This window comes from Diceros bicornis, chromosome 21 (genome assembly GCF_020826845.1).
Source record: "Diceros bicornis minor isolate mBicDic1 chromosome 21, mDicBic1.mat.cur, whole genome shotgun sequence".
NCBI lineage: Eukaryota > Metazoa > Chordata > Mammalia > Perissodactyla > Rhinocerotidae > Diceros > Diceros bicornis.
The window spans coordinates 55,472,279-55,482,859 of NC_080760.1; the positions used below are offsets into that span (position 1 = coordinate 55,472,279).

The following is a 10,581-nucleotide window of genomic DNA, read 5'->3' on the forward strand; positions in this document are numbered from 1 at the left end:
ACAGTGAAAGCAATCTTGTGAGAGAAGAAAAGAGCTGGAGGACTTGCACTCTTGACTGTCAAGATTATTTATATCATTTCATTAAGACCACGTGGTGCTGGTGTCAGGACTGAAAAATGGACCAATAGAGGAGAAAAGAGGGTCCAGAAAATCCACATCTCTCCAGTTACGTGCTTCCTGACAAAGCTGACTCTGCAGCGAATGGGGAGAAAGATGCTGGTTTACATCAACTAGTGGTGGACAGATGAAATGTTATACACAATATTTACGCTCTACAAAAGAGCAGTTTCAGGAGGTTTGTAGATCTCAATGTAAATAGTAAAAGAATAAATTTTTTTTTATTTTATATTTTCTTTTGTGAGGAAGATTAGCCCTGAACTAAGATCCATTGCCAATGCTCCTCTTTTCGCTGAGGAAGATTGGCCCTGGGCTAACATCCGTGCCCATCTTCATCTACTTTACATGGGACACCGCCACAGCATGGCTTGACAAGGTGTGCAGCAGTCCAAGTCCGGGATCCAAACCTGCGAACCCCAGGCTGCCAGAAGTGGAGCACATGAACTTAACCGCTATGCCACTGGGCTGGCCCCTAAAAGAATATAAGTTTTTGTAAAGGAAAGTGTAGAAGAGTATCTTTATGTCCTTTGGATAATTAAGAATTTTTCAAAACTAGGCAAAATACTGCTAGTCATGTAAGAAAAAAAGTTGATAAATGGGAGTACATAAAAATTAACAAATTCTGCTCCCGAGAAGATAAGACAGTAAAAATGCAAGCCACTGATGCAGAGAAAGCCTTCAAAACACATCTTCTAAAAGACTCATATTCAGAATATAGAGTGAACTTCTTCCTACTAATCAATAGTTGAAAACTCAGATGATCCAATGGAAATTTGAGCAAAAAGCTTGAAGGCTGTTTACCAGAAAATGATATCACAAAGGGTAACAAATATCAGAAAAGTTGTTTATCATCATTGTTCTTGGTGAAATGCAACTGAAAACCACAATATAGTAATGCCAAGAGGAGTGACTAAGCATTCAAAAACCACCCCGCTATGTGTGGGCAAGATTGTGAAGTGTACATGACCCTTTGGAGTATAAATAGGTACAACCACTCTGGAAAACTCTTCCACAGTATCTGCTAAAGCCATATGTGTGCATCTTAAAGACTCGGCATTACCATTCCTAGGTACACACCTAATAAAAAACTCACACAGGCTCACCTCAAGACAAGGTGGAGAATATTCACTGCAGAACTACTTGGGGTAGACAAAAACCAGAAACGCCTGATGTCCATCAACAATGAACTGCAGCATTGTCATCAGTGGGACAGCCTACAGCCATGAGAGTCAACAGGCTACAACAGTGCACAACAGCAGGGATGAATTCCACAAACACGACGTAGAGAAAAGAAGCCAGACACAAGCAAACAGTGTAGGATTTCATTTTCATAAAACTCAAAAACAGGCAAAGCCAATCTATAGGCTTAGAAATCCAGACACTTCGTAACTTTGGCCTTGGCTGCTTATATGGCTGCATAGAGGAACAGAACAAGGAATTCGGGGGATTTCATCCAGTTCAGTTTCTTGAGCTGGATGCCGGTTGCATGGTTGTGTGCACCTCGTGAAAATCTGTTCAGCTGTCAACTTAAGATTAAGCACTTTTCTGTAGCATGTTGGACTTCAATAAACTCTTTACGTGGAAAATAAAGAAAACCAAGTGGCTGGAGTTTAGTCACTAGTTCCTTCTCATGTTATTGAGGAGGCAGCCACAGAGCCGTGAATGGATAAATGGATTGTGGTAAGTTCCAGGATACAGTGTGTGTGTAAACACCGTGAGGCTACAAGGAGAACAGAACTCGTGAATGAGGGCTGAGGACTTTAACCCAGGCGTTCTTGAAGGAGGCCTCAGATGGAGCCTTGGTCAGGTAGCATTGGTTGGCCTAGGCTATCGGGTGAACTCACCATTGAAGGTAATCCCAGTAGCTGTTGGACCTACTTGGGACGGTGCACGAAGTCTGTGCTGGGGAGCAGGTTGGCATTAAGGGTGCATCAGCGTTTATATGGGCCAGGAGCTGAGATCACCAGGCTGAGGGGTCCAGGCAGGATCCATGCCAACTAAAGGGGCCATGCCAACTGCAGAAAATCAGCTGAAGGCCGCACGGATAGGGGCACTCTGCTTGAGGGTCTGTGTGATCTTTGGGACATGAGTGATACAGGTTTCCTAGTCTCCATTTTCTTTCTAGAGTCCTGGAGTTCTCATGACAAATAATGAGTAGGACATTTCATTTGTAGAGCTACATGATGAGGTGCCATAATGCTATGTCGGGATGGCCAGAGACAGAGATGAGGTGGTAGTGCAGATAGAAAACCATCCCCAGGAGTAGTTGTTCTTGGAGTAACCAGACCGTCTAGTGGACCTGGATATTCTTTCTCCATCAAGAATTCTGGCAATATAGTAACACTTGGGGATGTAGAATGTGGGCACAGAGCAAGTTACAGTGAATGTGGTTTGATATTTGCAAGCAGAAAATGTGAAATCAATGATTTTCCTCTCTGCTTTTTTAGGTTTGAACTTTCGTGAACTACTCGTTTACAAGGACTGTACGTACAACTGCACATTTTTATATCCATCCCAAGTGCCTCCTGAAGCCCCAAGAGTAATAAGAACCAATAATTTCTATTTTGTTCGTTGTTGTGGTTCTAGGACTTGCAATGAAGGAGGACCTACTAATATTGAGAGGGACATCTTACCCGATGAAGTAATTGAGGAGGAGATAGAAGGAACGGTGCGCTTGGGGGAGTCCAAATTTTTCCTGAGCTTTGCTTCCATCCTAGTCAGTAATATCCTGACATGAGAAGCCCTCTTTGGAGGGTCTGATCATCTCCCTCCATTTCTCAGAGCCAGTTCGCTCTCCTTTGCTCGCTTGTGAACCAGAGACACTGATCCACGGGGTCCCCAGCTGGCCAGTTTCTCGTTTTTGGCTTATTTCAAGAGAGAAATAAAGAATGTTATGGTTTAGGTACTGAGATTTCTTTGTGGTTTCAGTATTTGATCTGTTTTTTCCTCTTTAGCCATCATCTCAGGAGTAGACCAAAAACATCCTTCCACTTTGGCATACAGAGACTGTATTATTTTAATTTATTAAAATTATTATTTTATTTTAATCAAAAGCAAAACGATTACCTCAGGATAGTCTATATGTCAGCTGAAAGAGAGGTCCCAGCTGTGCTCAGACCACAGGTCCCTGAGGCCACCTGAGACTCCATCCTTCCGGTTCTCGGGTCCGGACGACGGAAGAAGAGAGGGTGCTTGGAGATGAGATGGTCGTGGATAATCAGGGCCTGACATTAGAGACTGTCCAGCACCCTTGTGTGGGTCAGTCAGGTGGGTTCTGCAGGAACTGGAGTCAACTCTCAAAATGGTGTTGGTCTTCATGGACGCGATAGAATGTTGCCCCAGACGCTGACATCTGAGAAGGGTGAGGGGCCCTAAAGCCAGCAGATTACTGCTCTGGAATGGCAGGGAGAGTTCCTGGCTGCTGCTGTCACTCTCATCGCACCTGTGCTTGGTATCAGAAAAGAGACGTGGAGGGAACAGAAAGTCAAGACCCTCTCTGCTCACTTTCTTTTCCTCCTCCTTTAAGCCAATACCTGAGTTTAATGACTGAGATAAAATTCACTGACATGAGAATTCACTATTTTTTTTTTTTTGCCGGGAATGTTTTGCCCTGAACTATCTGTTGCCAAGCTTCCTTTCTTTTTTTCCTCCCCAAAGCCACAGTACAAAGTTGTATATCCTAACTATAAGTCCTTAGTTCTTCTCTGTGAGATGCCACCATATCCTAGCTACTGACAGCTGAATGATGTGCTTCCATGCCCAGGAACCGCACCTGGGCCACTGAAGTGGAGTGTGCTGAACTGTAACCACTAGACCATCAGGGCTGGCTCAAAATTCACCATTTTACAAGGGTGTAATTCAGTGTTTTTTTAGCATATTCACAATGTTTTGCAGCCATCACCACTATCTGATTCCAGAACATTTTACACCCCAAAAAGAAACCCTGCATCAAATATGCAGTTACTCTCTCTCCTCCTCTCCCCAGGCCTTGGCAACCACTACTCTGCTTTCAGTCTCTGTGGATTTGCCTATGCTGGGTGTCTTTGGCAGGGTTCTCCAGAGAACCATTAGGGATATAAATACTTCCATGAGAGAATAAGGGAAGGAGGAGGGATGAGAAGAGAGAGAAAGAGAAGGGGGAGCGATATAATTCCAAGCAGGATAAATAAAGAGAGACTTGTACATAGACTTCATATAGTTAAACGAAAGAACACAGAAAAGCAAGAGATGATCTTAAGGGCATCCAGTGATTAGAGATCGGATATAGGGGATGGCCATTAGACTGAATGCCGTCCTTTCAGTATCAACCATGCAAGCCAGATGACAGTGGACTAATGTGGTAGTTCATCTTACTGATGTGACAAAATATCCAAAGATGTATATGGCTCCAATGTGAAAGAAACTATTTCTCATGTAAAGTCTGAAACAAGGATTTCTAATGAGCAAATAGCTCTCCTTACACCAGTAAATTCAATGTATGGTGTCCAAGGTCTCCAGGGTAAGCCGGTAGAAGGGGAAAGAACATGGAGGACCATACATGGGACCTTTCTGTGGACTAGGAACAGAAGAGACATACATGATGTTTGCCCTGATTCCATTGGCTAAAACTCAAATACATGACTACACTAACTGCAAGGCAGGCTAGGAATGGTAGCCTATTTATGTGTCTAGGAAGCAGAGGACATGTGATTGATGGACCGCTAACATCATCTGCCACATCTAACATCTTCAAAAGGCCAAAATAAAAGCAGTGCCTAACTGGAGACAAACATTCCACACAGTTATTGCTGAAGACCGAGGTTCAAATAAACACATCTTCAGACCAACAATTCTGAGAGCAGTCTCTACCAACAGAACTTTATCCAATGGAAATTTTAAAGAATGATCTCTAGGAAGAATAGAATTTATCTACTGGGAGAGTTTTCAATATAGGAAAGAATGGTGAGCACAGAAAATAGTAAATATGTGAGTTAATGGAAACAAAACTTAATCACATCTACTGTATAGTGTTAAAGAAACAAAACAACTTTAATGAAAAAGAGCTCCAAAGTTTCTGCATTTTTTAGTGTGTGGAGAAGATGTTGAATAATTTTATACCTTAAGCTACAAAATTCGTTTTAAAATGTCTAAAATAGGGACGTCAGCATCATGGCAGAGTGAGCTTCCCCCATTGAACTCTCCCCCTCTAAGACGCAACAAAAAGGACATTCATATTCCAACAGAAGCTATTCACACAACACAGGGGACGACTGAGGCACCCAGGCAGCCGTACACCAGAGGACGGAGGTGCTGGAATCACCAGAGCAAGTGGAAGGAGGTAAGAGGAGCTCCTTTCCTTCCCCAAGGACTGTGACCCAGAGACTGAGACCATGTGGCTCTCAGAGGAGGGGGAGGGGCAGCTCGCCACGTGAAAACCAGCCCTCTCCAAGACCCCTCACAGCCCGAGGGGATCCCCCTATGGAGGGAACGGAGCTGTTGCAAGGGTAGTTTGAACAAGCTAGCCCCTCAGGAGAGCAGAGAGCGACAGCGAGGCGAGAAACCTCTGAGATCAGGGAGGTGAAAGTAAGCGCCCCTCCCCTACCCGGCCCTCCCGACTGGTGCTTCAGCACAGTGGCGTTTCAGCTCAGCCCCGTCCCCACAGGCAGTGGCCCCCGGGCACCCGGCCTGACCAGCAGTGGGGCGAACCTGCACCCCCACACTAGAGGTAGCAGCAGCTTAGTCCCCACCATGCCACAGCCCCAGCTGCTCCAGCTGGACCAAGCCATGGCCCCAGGTTCCCCAGCTCCACTGTGCCATGGCCCCAGCTCTTTTGGCTGGAACGTGCCCTGCCCCCAGCTCCTTTGGCTTGGCCACCCCGCACACCCCTGGCTCTGGAGGCTTCGGCTTGGCCTGTGCTCAGGCTCCAGCTGACTTGGTGCCAGCAACTTCGGCCCACCACACTCCAGTTCCAGCTTCTTCAGCCCAGCGGCACTCCAGTTCCTCCCTCGTCGGCCCAGCATACTCCAGTTCCAGCATCTTTGGCCTAGTGCACCCCAGTTCCAGCTTCTTTGGCCCAGTGGTGCTTCACCTCCTCCTTCTTCAGCCCAGTGCACTCCAGTTCCAGCTTCGTTGGCCCAGCAGCGCTCCAGCTCCTCCTTCTTTGGCCCAGCAGTGCTCCAGCTCCTCCTTCTTTGGCCCAGCACACTCCAGTTCCAGCTTCTTTGGCCCAGATGCACTTCAGCTGCAGCTGCTTCAACCCACCTGCACCCAAGCCACAGCTGCTTCGGCCTAGCTGCGCTCCGGCTCCAGCTGTTTCCATGCTTCCCTCCCAAGCCGCCACCACTCAGCCACACCACAGTCATCTACAGACCGACAAGAGTGCCCACGGATTGGGGTGGGCCAGAATACACAGCCCTTGACCTGCATCCAGTGGCAGCAAGAGGAAACTGCGACCATATACTTTCACTATGAGGAAAGGTAAACCAACTCCAACAGGCACCATGCAAAAATATATTAAATCTCCAGACCAAAAGGAAAATGACAAGCACCCAGATGTCAACCCAGAAAGCGCAGAAATGTATAACCTTAATGACAGAGAATTCAAAATAGCCATCATAAAAAAGCTTAATGAAGTACAAGAAAACACAGACAGAGAATTCAGTGAAATCAGGAGTGTCTTCACAACAGAGATTGACACTATAAAAAAAAACCAATCAGAAATCTTAGGGATGAAAAACACAATAGGGGAGATAAAGACAAATCTGGAAACCTTAAGCACCAGAGCTGACAATATGGAGGAAAGAATTAGCAATATTGAGGACAGCAATGCAGAAGTGCTCCAGATGGAGGAGGAAAGAGAACTAAGACTAAAAAGAAGTGAAGAAACTCTCCGAGAAATATCTGACTCAATTAGGAAATCCAATATAAGGATTATAGGTATTCCAGAGGGAGAAGAGAGGGAAAAAGGAGCAGAGAACTGGTTCAAAGAAATAATATCTGAGAACTTCCCAAACCTGGGGAAGGAGCTGGAAATACCAGTGAATGAAATAAATAGATCTCCCAAATATATCAACATGAAAAGACCCTCTCCAAACATATAGTAGTAAAGCTGGCAAAAGTCAATGACAAAGAAAAAATATTAAGGGCAGCTAGGCAAAAAAAAAAATAATAATAATAACATACCAAGGATTTCCTATCAGGCTCTCAGCCGATTTCTCAACAGAAACTGTACAGGCTAGGAGAGAGTGGAACGATATATTCAAAATTCTAAAGGACAAAAACTTTCCGCCAAGAATACTCTATCCAGCAAAAATATCCTTCAGATATGATGGAGAAGAATAACTATCCCAGATAAACAAAAGGCAAGGGAGTTCATTGCCACAAGACCCCCACTACAAGAAGTGCTCAAGAAGGCCCTCACCCCTGAGGAAAAAAAGAGAAAGTGGATTCAAAGTTTTGAAGGAGGAGGAAAATAGGTCGACAAAACCAGAAAAATTGCAGTCCTCTATCAAAATAGATTAGCAAACGCTTAATTATTAAACCAAAGATTGAGAGAAGGTAAGCACCAAGCATAAATATAACCTCATCATGCTAAACACGAACTCACAACACAAGAAGGAATAAGATGTGACAACAATAACATAGAAGGGGAAGAGGAAAGGAATTGAATCGACTTAGTCTAAGGGAATAAGAGGCCATAAAAAATGGACTATCACATCCACGAGATTTTTTATACAAACCTCCTGGTAATCACTAACCGAATAATCAGAACAGAATCACACATGATAAAGAAAGAGAAAACTAAGAGAACCCCTGTACAGAACCACCAAACTGCATTGGTAGTCTGAAACACGTGGGACGAGAAACAAAAGAAATGCAAAAGAACCAGAAAAAGAGCGATAAAATAACAACAACAAGCCCCCATATATCAATAATTACCCTAAATATAAATGGACTGAACTCTCCAATCAAAATACACAGAGTGGTGGGATGGGTTAAAAAACAAGACCCAACAATATGCTGCCTGCAGGAAACACATCCAGCTCTAAAGACACACAGGCTCAGAGTGAAAGGATGGAAGACAATACTCCAAGCTAACGGCAAACAAAAGAAAGCAGGTGTTGCCATACTTGTATCAGACAAAGTTGACTTCAAGATAAAACAGGTAATGAGAGACAATGAGGGGCATTATATAGTGATAAAAGGGACGCTCCACCAAGAAGACATATCACTTTTAAATGTATATGCACCCAATACAGGAGCACCAAGGTACATAAAGCAACTACTAACAAACCTAAAAGGAGATATTAACAACACAATAATAGTAGGCGATCTTAACGCCCCACTCTCATCAATGGACAGATCATCCAGACAGAAAACAAATAAGGAAATAATGTACCCAAATGAAAAACTAGATGAGAAGCACTTAATAGACATATAGAGAGCACTCCATCCAAACACAGCAGATTGCACATTCTTCTCAAGCGCGCATGTAACATTCTCAAGAGTAGACTATATGTTGGGAAACAAGGCATGCTTATACAAATTTAAGAAGATTGAAATCATAACAAGCATCTTTTCAGACGATAATGCCATGGAGTTAGAAATCAACTACAAGGGAAAAACTGGGAAAGTGAAAAAGCTGTGGAGACTCAACAACATGCTACTAAACCACCCAATGGATCATTGATGAAATTAAAGGAGAAATCAACGCATATCTGGAGACAAATGAAAATGGAAATATACCATACCAACTCATATGGGATGCAGCATAAGCGGTCCTGAGAGGGAAACTCATTGCCATACAGGCCCACCTTAACGAACAAGAAAAAGCGCAAATAAGCAAGCTCAAACTACGCCTAACAGAATTAGAAAAAGAGGAGCAAACAAAGCTTAAAGTCAGCAGAAGGAGGGAAATAATAAAAATCAGAGCAGAAATAAATGACATTGAAATTAAAAAAACAGTAGAAAGCATCAATGAAACAAAGAGCCGGTTCTTTGAGAAGATAAACAAAATTGACAAACCCTTAGCCAGACTCACCAAGAAAAAAAGAGAGAAGGCTCAAATAAATGAAATTAGAAATTAAAAGGGAGAAATTACAACAGATACCACAGAAATAAAAAAGATTATAAGAGAATACTATGAAAAACTATATGCCAACAAATTAGACAGTCTAGAGGAAATGGATAAATTCCTAGACTCATACAACCTCCCGAAACTGAATCAAGAAGAAATAGAGAACCTGAATAGACCAATCACGAGTAAAGAGATTGAAACAGTAATCAAAAACCTCCCCCAAAATAAAAGTCCAGGACCAGATGGCTTCTCTGGAGAATTTTACCAAACATTCAAAGAAGACTTAATACCTTTCCTTCTCAAACTATTCCAAAAAATAGAGGAAGATGGAATACTTCCCAACGCATTCTATGAGGCCAACATCACCCTGATACCAAAGCCAGGCAAAGACAATATTAAGAAGGAAAACTACAGACCAATATCCCTGATGAACATAGATGCAGAAATCCTCAACAAAATATTGGCAAACCGAATACAGCAATGCATTAAAGAGATCATACACCATGATCAAGTGGGATTTATACCAGGGACACAGGGATGGTTCAACATCTGCAAATCAATCAATGTGATACACCACATTAACAAAATGAGGAATAAAAACAATATTATCATCTCAATAGATGCAGAGAAGGCTTTTGGCAAGATCCAACATCCATTTATGATAAAAACTCTCAACAAAATGGGTATAGAAGGAAAGTACCTTAACATAATAAAGGCCATATACGACAAACCCACAGCCAACATCATACTCAATGGGGAAAAACTGAAAGCCATCCCCCTGAAAACAGGGACAAGACAAGTGTGCTCACTCTGGCCATTCTTATTCAACACAGTACTGGAGGTTCTGGCCAGAGCAATTAGGCAAGAAAAAAGAATAAAAGGAATCCAAATAGGTAACAAAGAAGTGAAACTCTTGCTGTTTGCAGATGACATGATCTTATATATAGAAAACCCTAAAGAATCCATTGGAAAACTGTTAGAAATAATCAACAACTACAGCCAAGTGGCAGGGTACAAAATCAACTTACAGAAATAAGTTGCATTTCTATATACCAACAACGAACTAAGAGAAAGAGAACTCAAGAAGACAATCCCATTTACAATTGCAACAAAAGAATAAAATATCTAGGAGTAAATTTAAACAAGGAAGTGAAGGACCTATACAATGAAAACTAGAAGACATTATTGAGCGAACTCAATGATGACATAAAGAAATGGAAAAATATTCCATGCACTTGGATTGGAAGAATAAACGTAGTTAAAATGTCCATACTACCTAAAGCAATCTACAGATTCAATGCAATGCCAATTAGAATCCCAAGGACATTCTTCACAGAAATAGAACAAAGAATACTAACATTCATATGGGGCAACAAAAGACCCTGTATAGCTAAAGCAATCCTGCAAAA

The 10,581-nt window shown here is 42.7% G+C and overlaps 1 long non-coding RNA gene across 1 annotated transcript; it reads left to right on the top strand.

The window, feature by feature from the left end:
• The first annotated feature begins 2,564 nt into the window (after positions 1 to 2,564).
• On the top strand, positions 2,565 to 3,022 carry LOC131419388 (uncharacterized). Its single transcript, XR_009223213.1, has 2 exons — positions 2,565 to 2,600; positions 2,704 to 3,022. It is a non-coding gene; the product is annotated as an uncharacterized LOC131419388 (long non-coding RNA).
• The last annotated feature ends 7,559 nt before the right edge of the window (positions 3,023 to 10,581 follow it).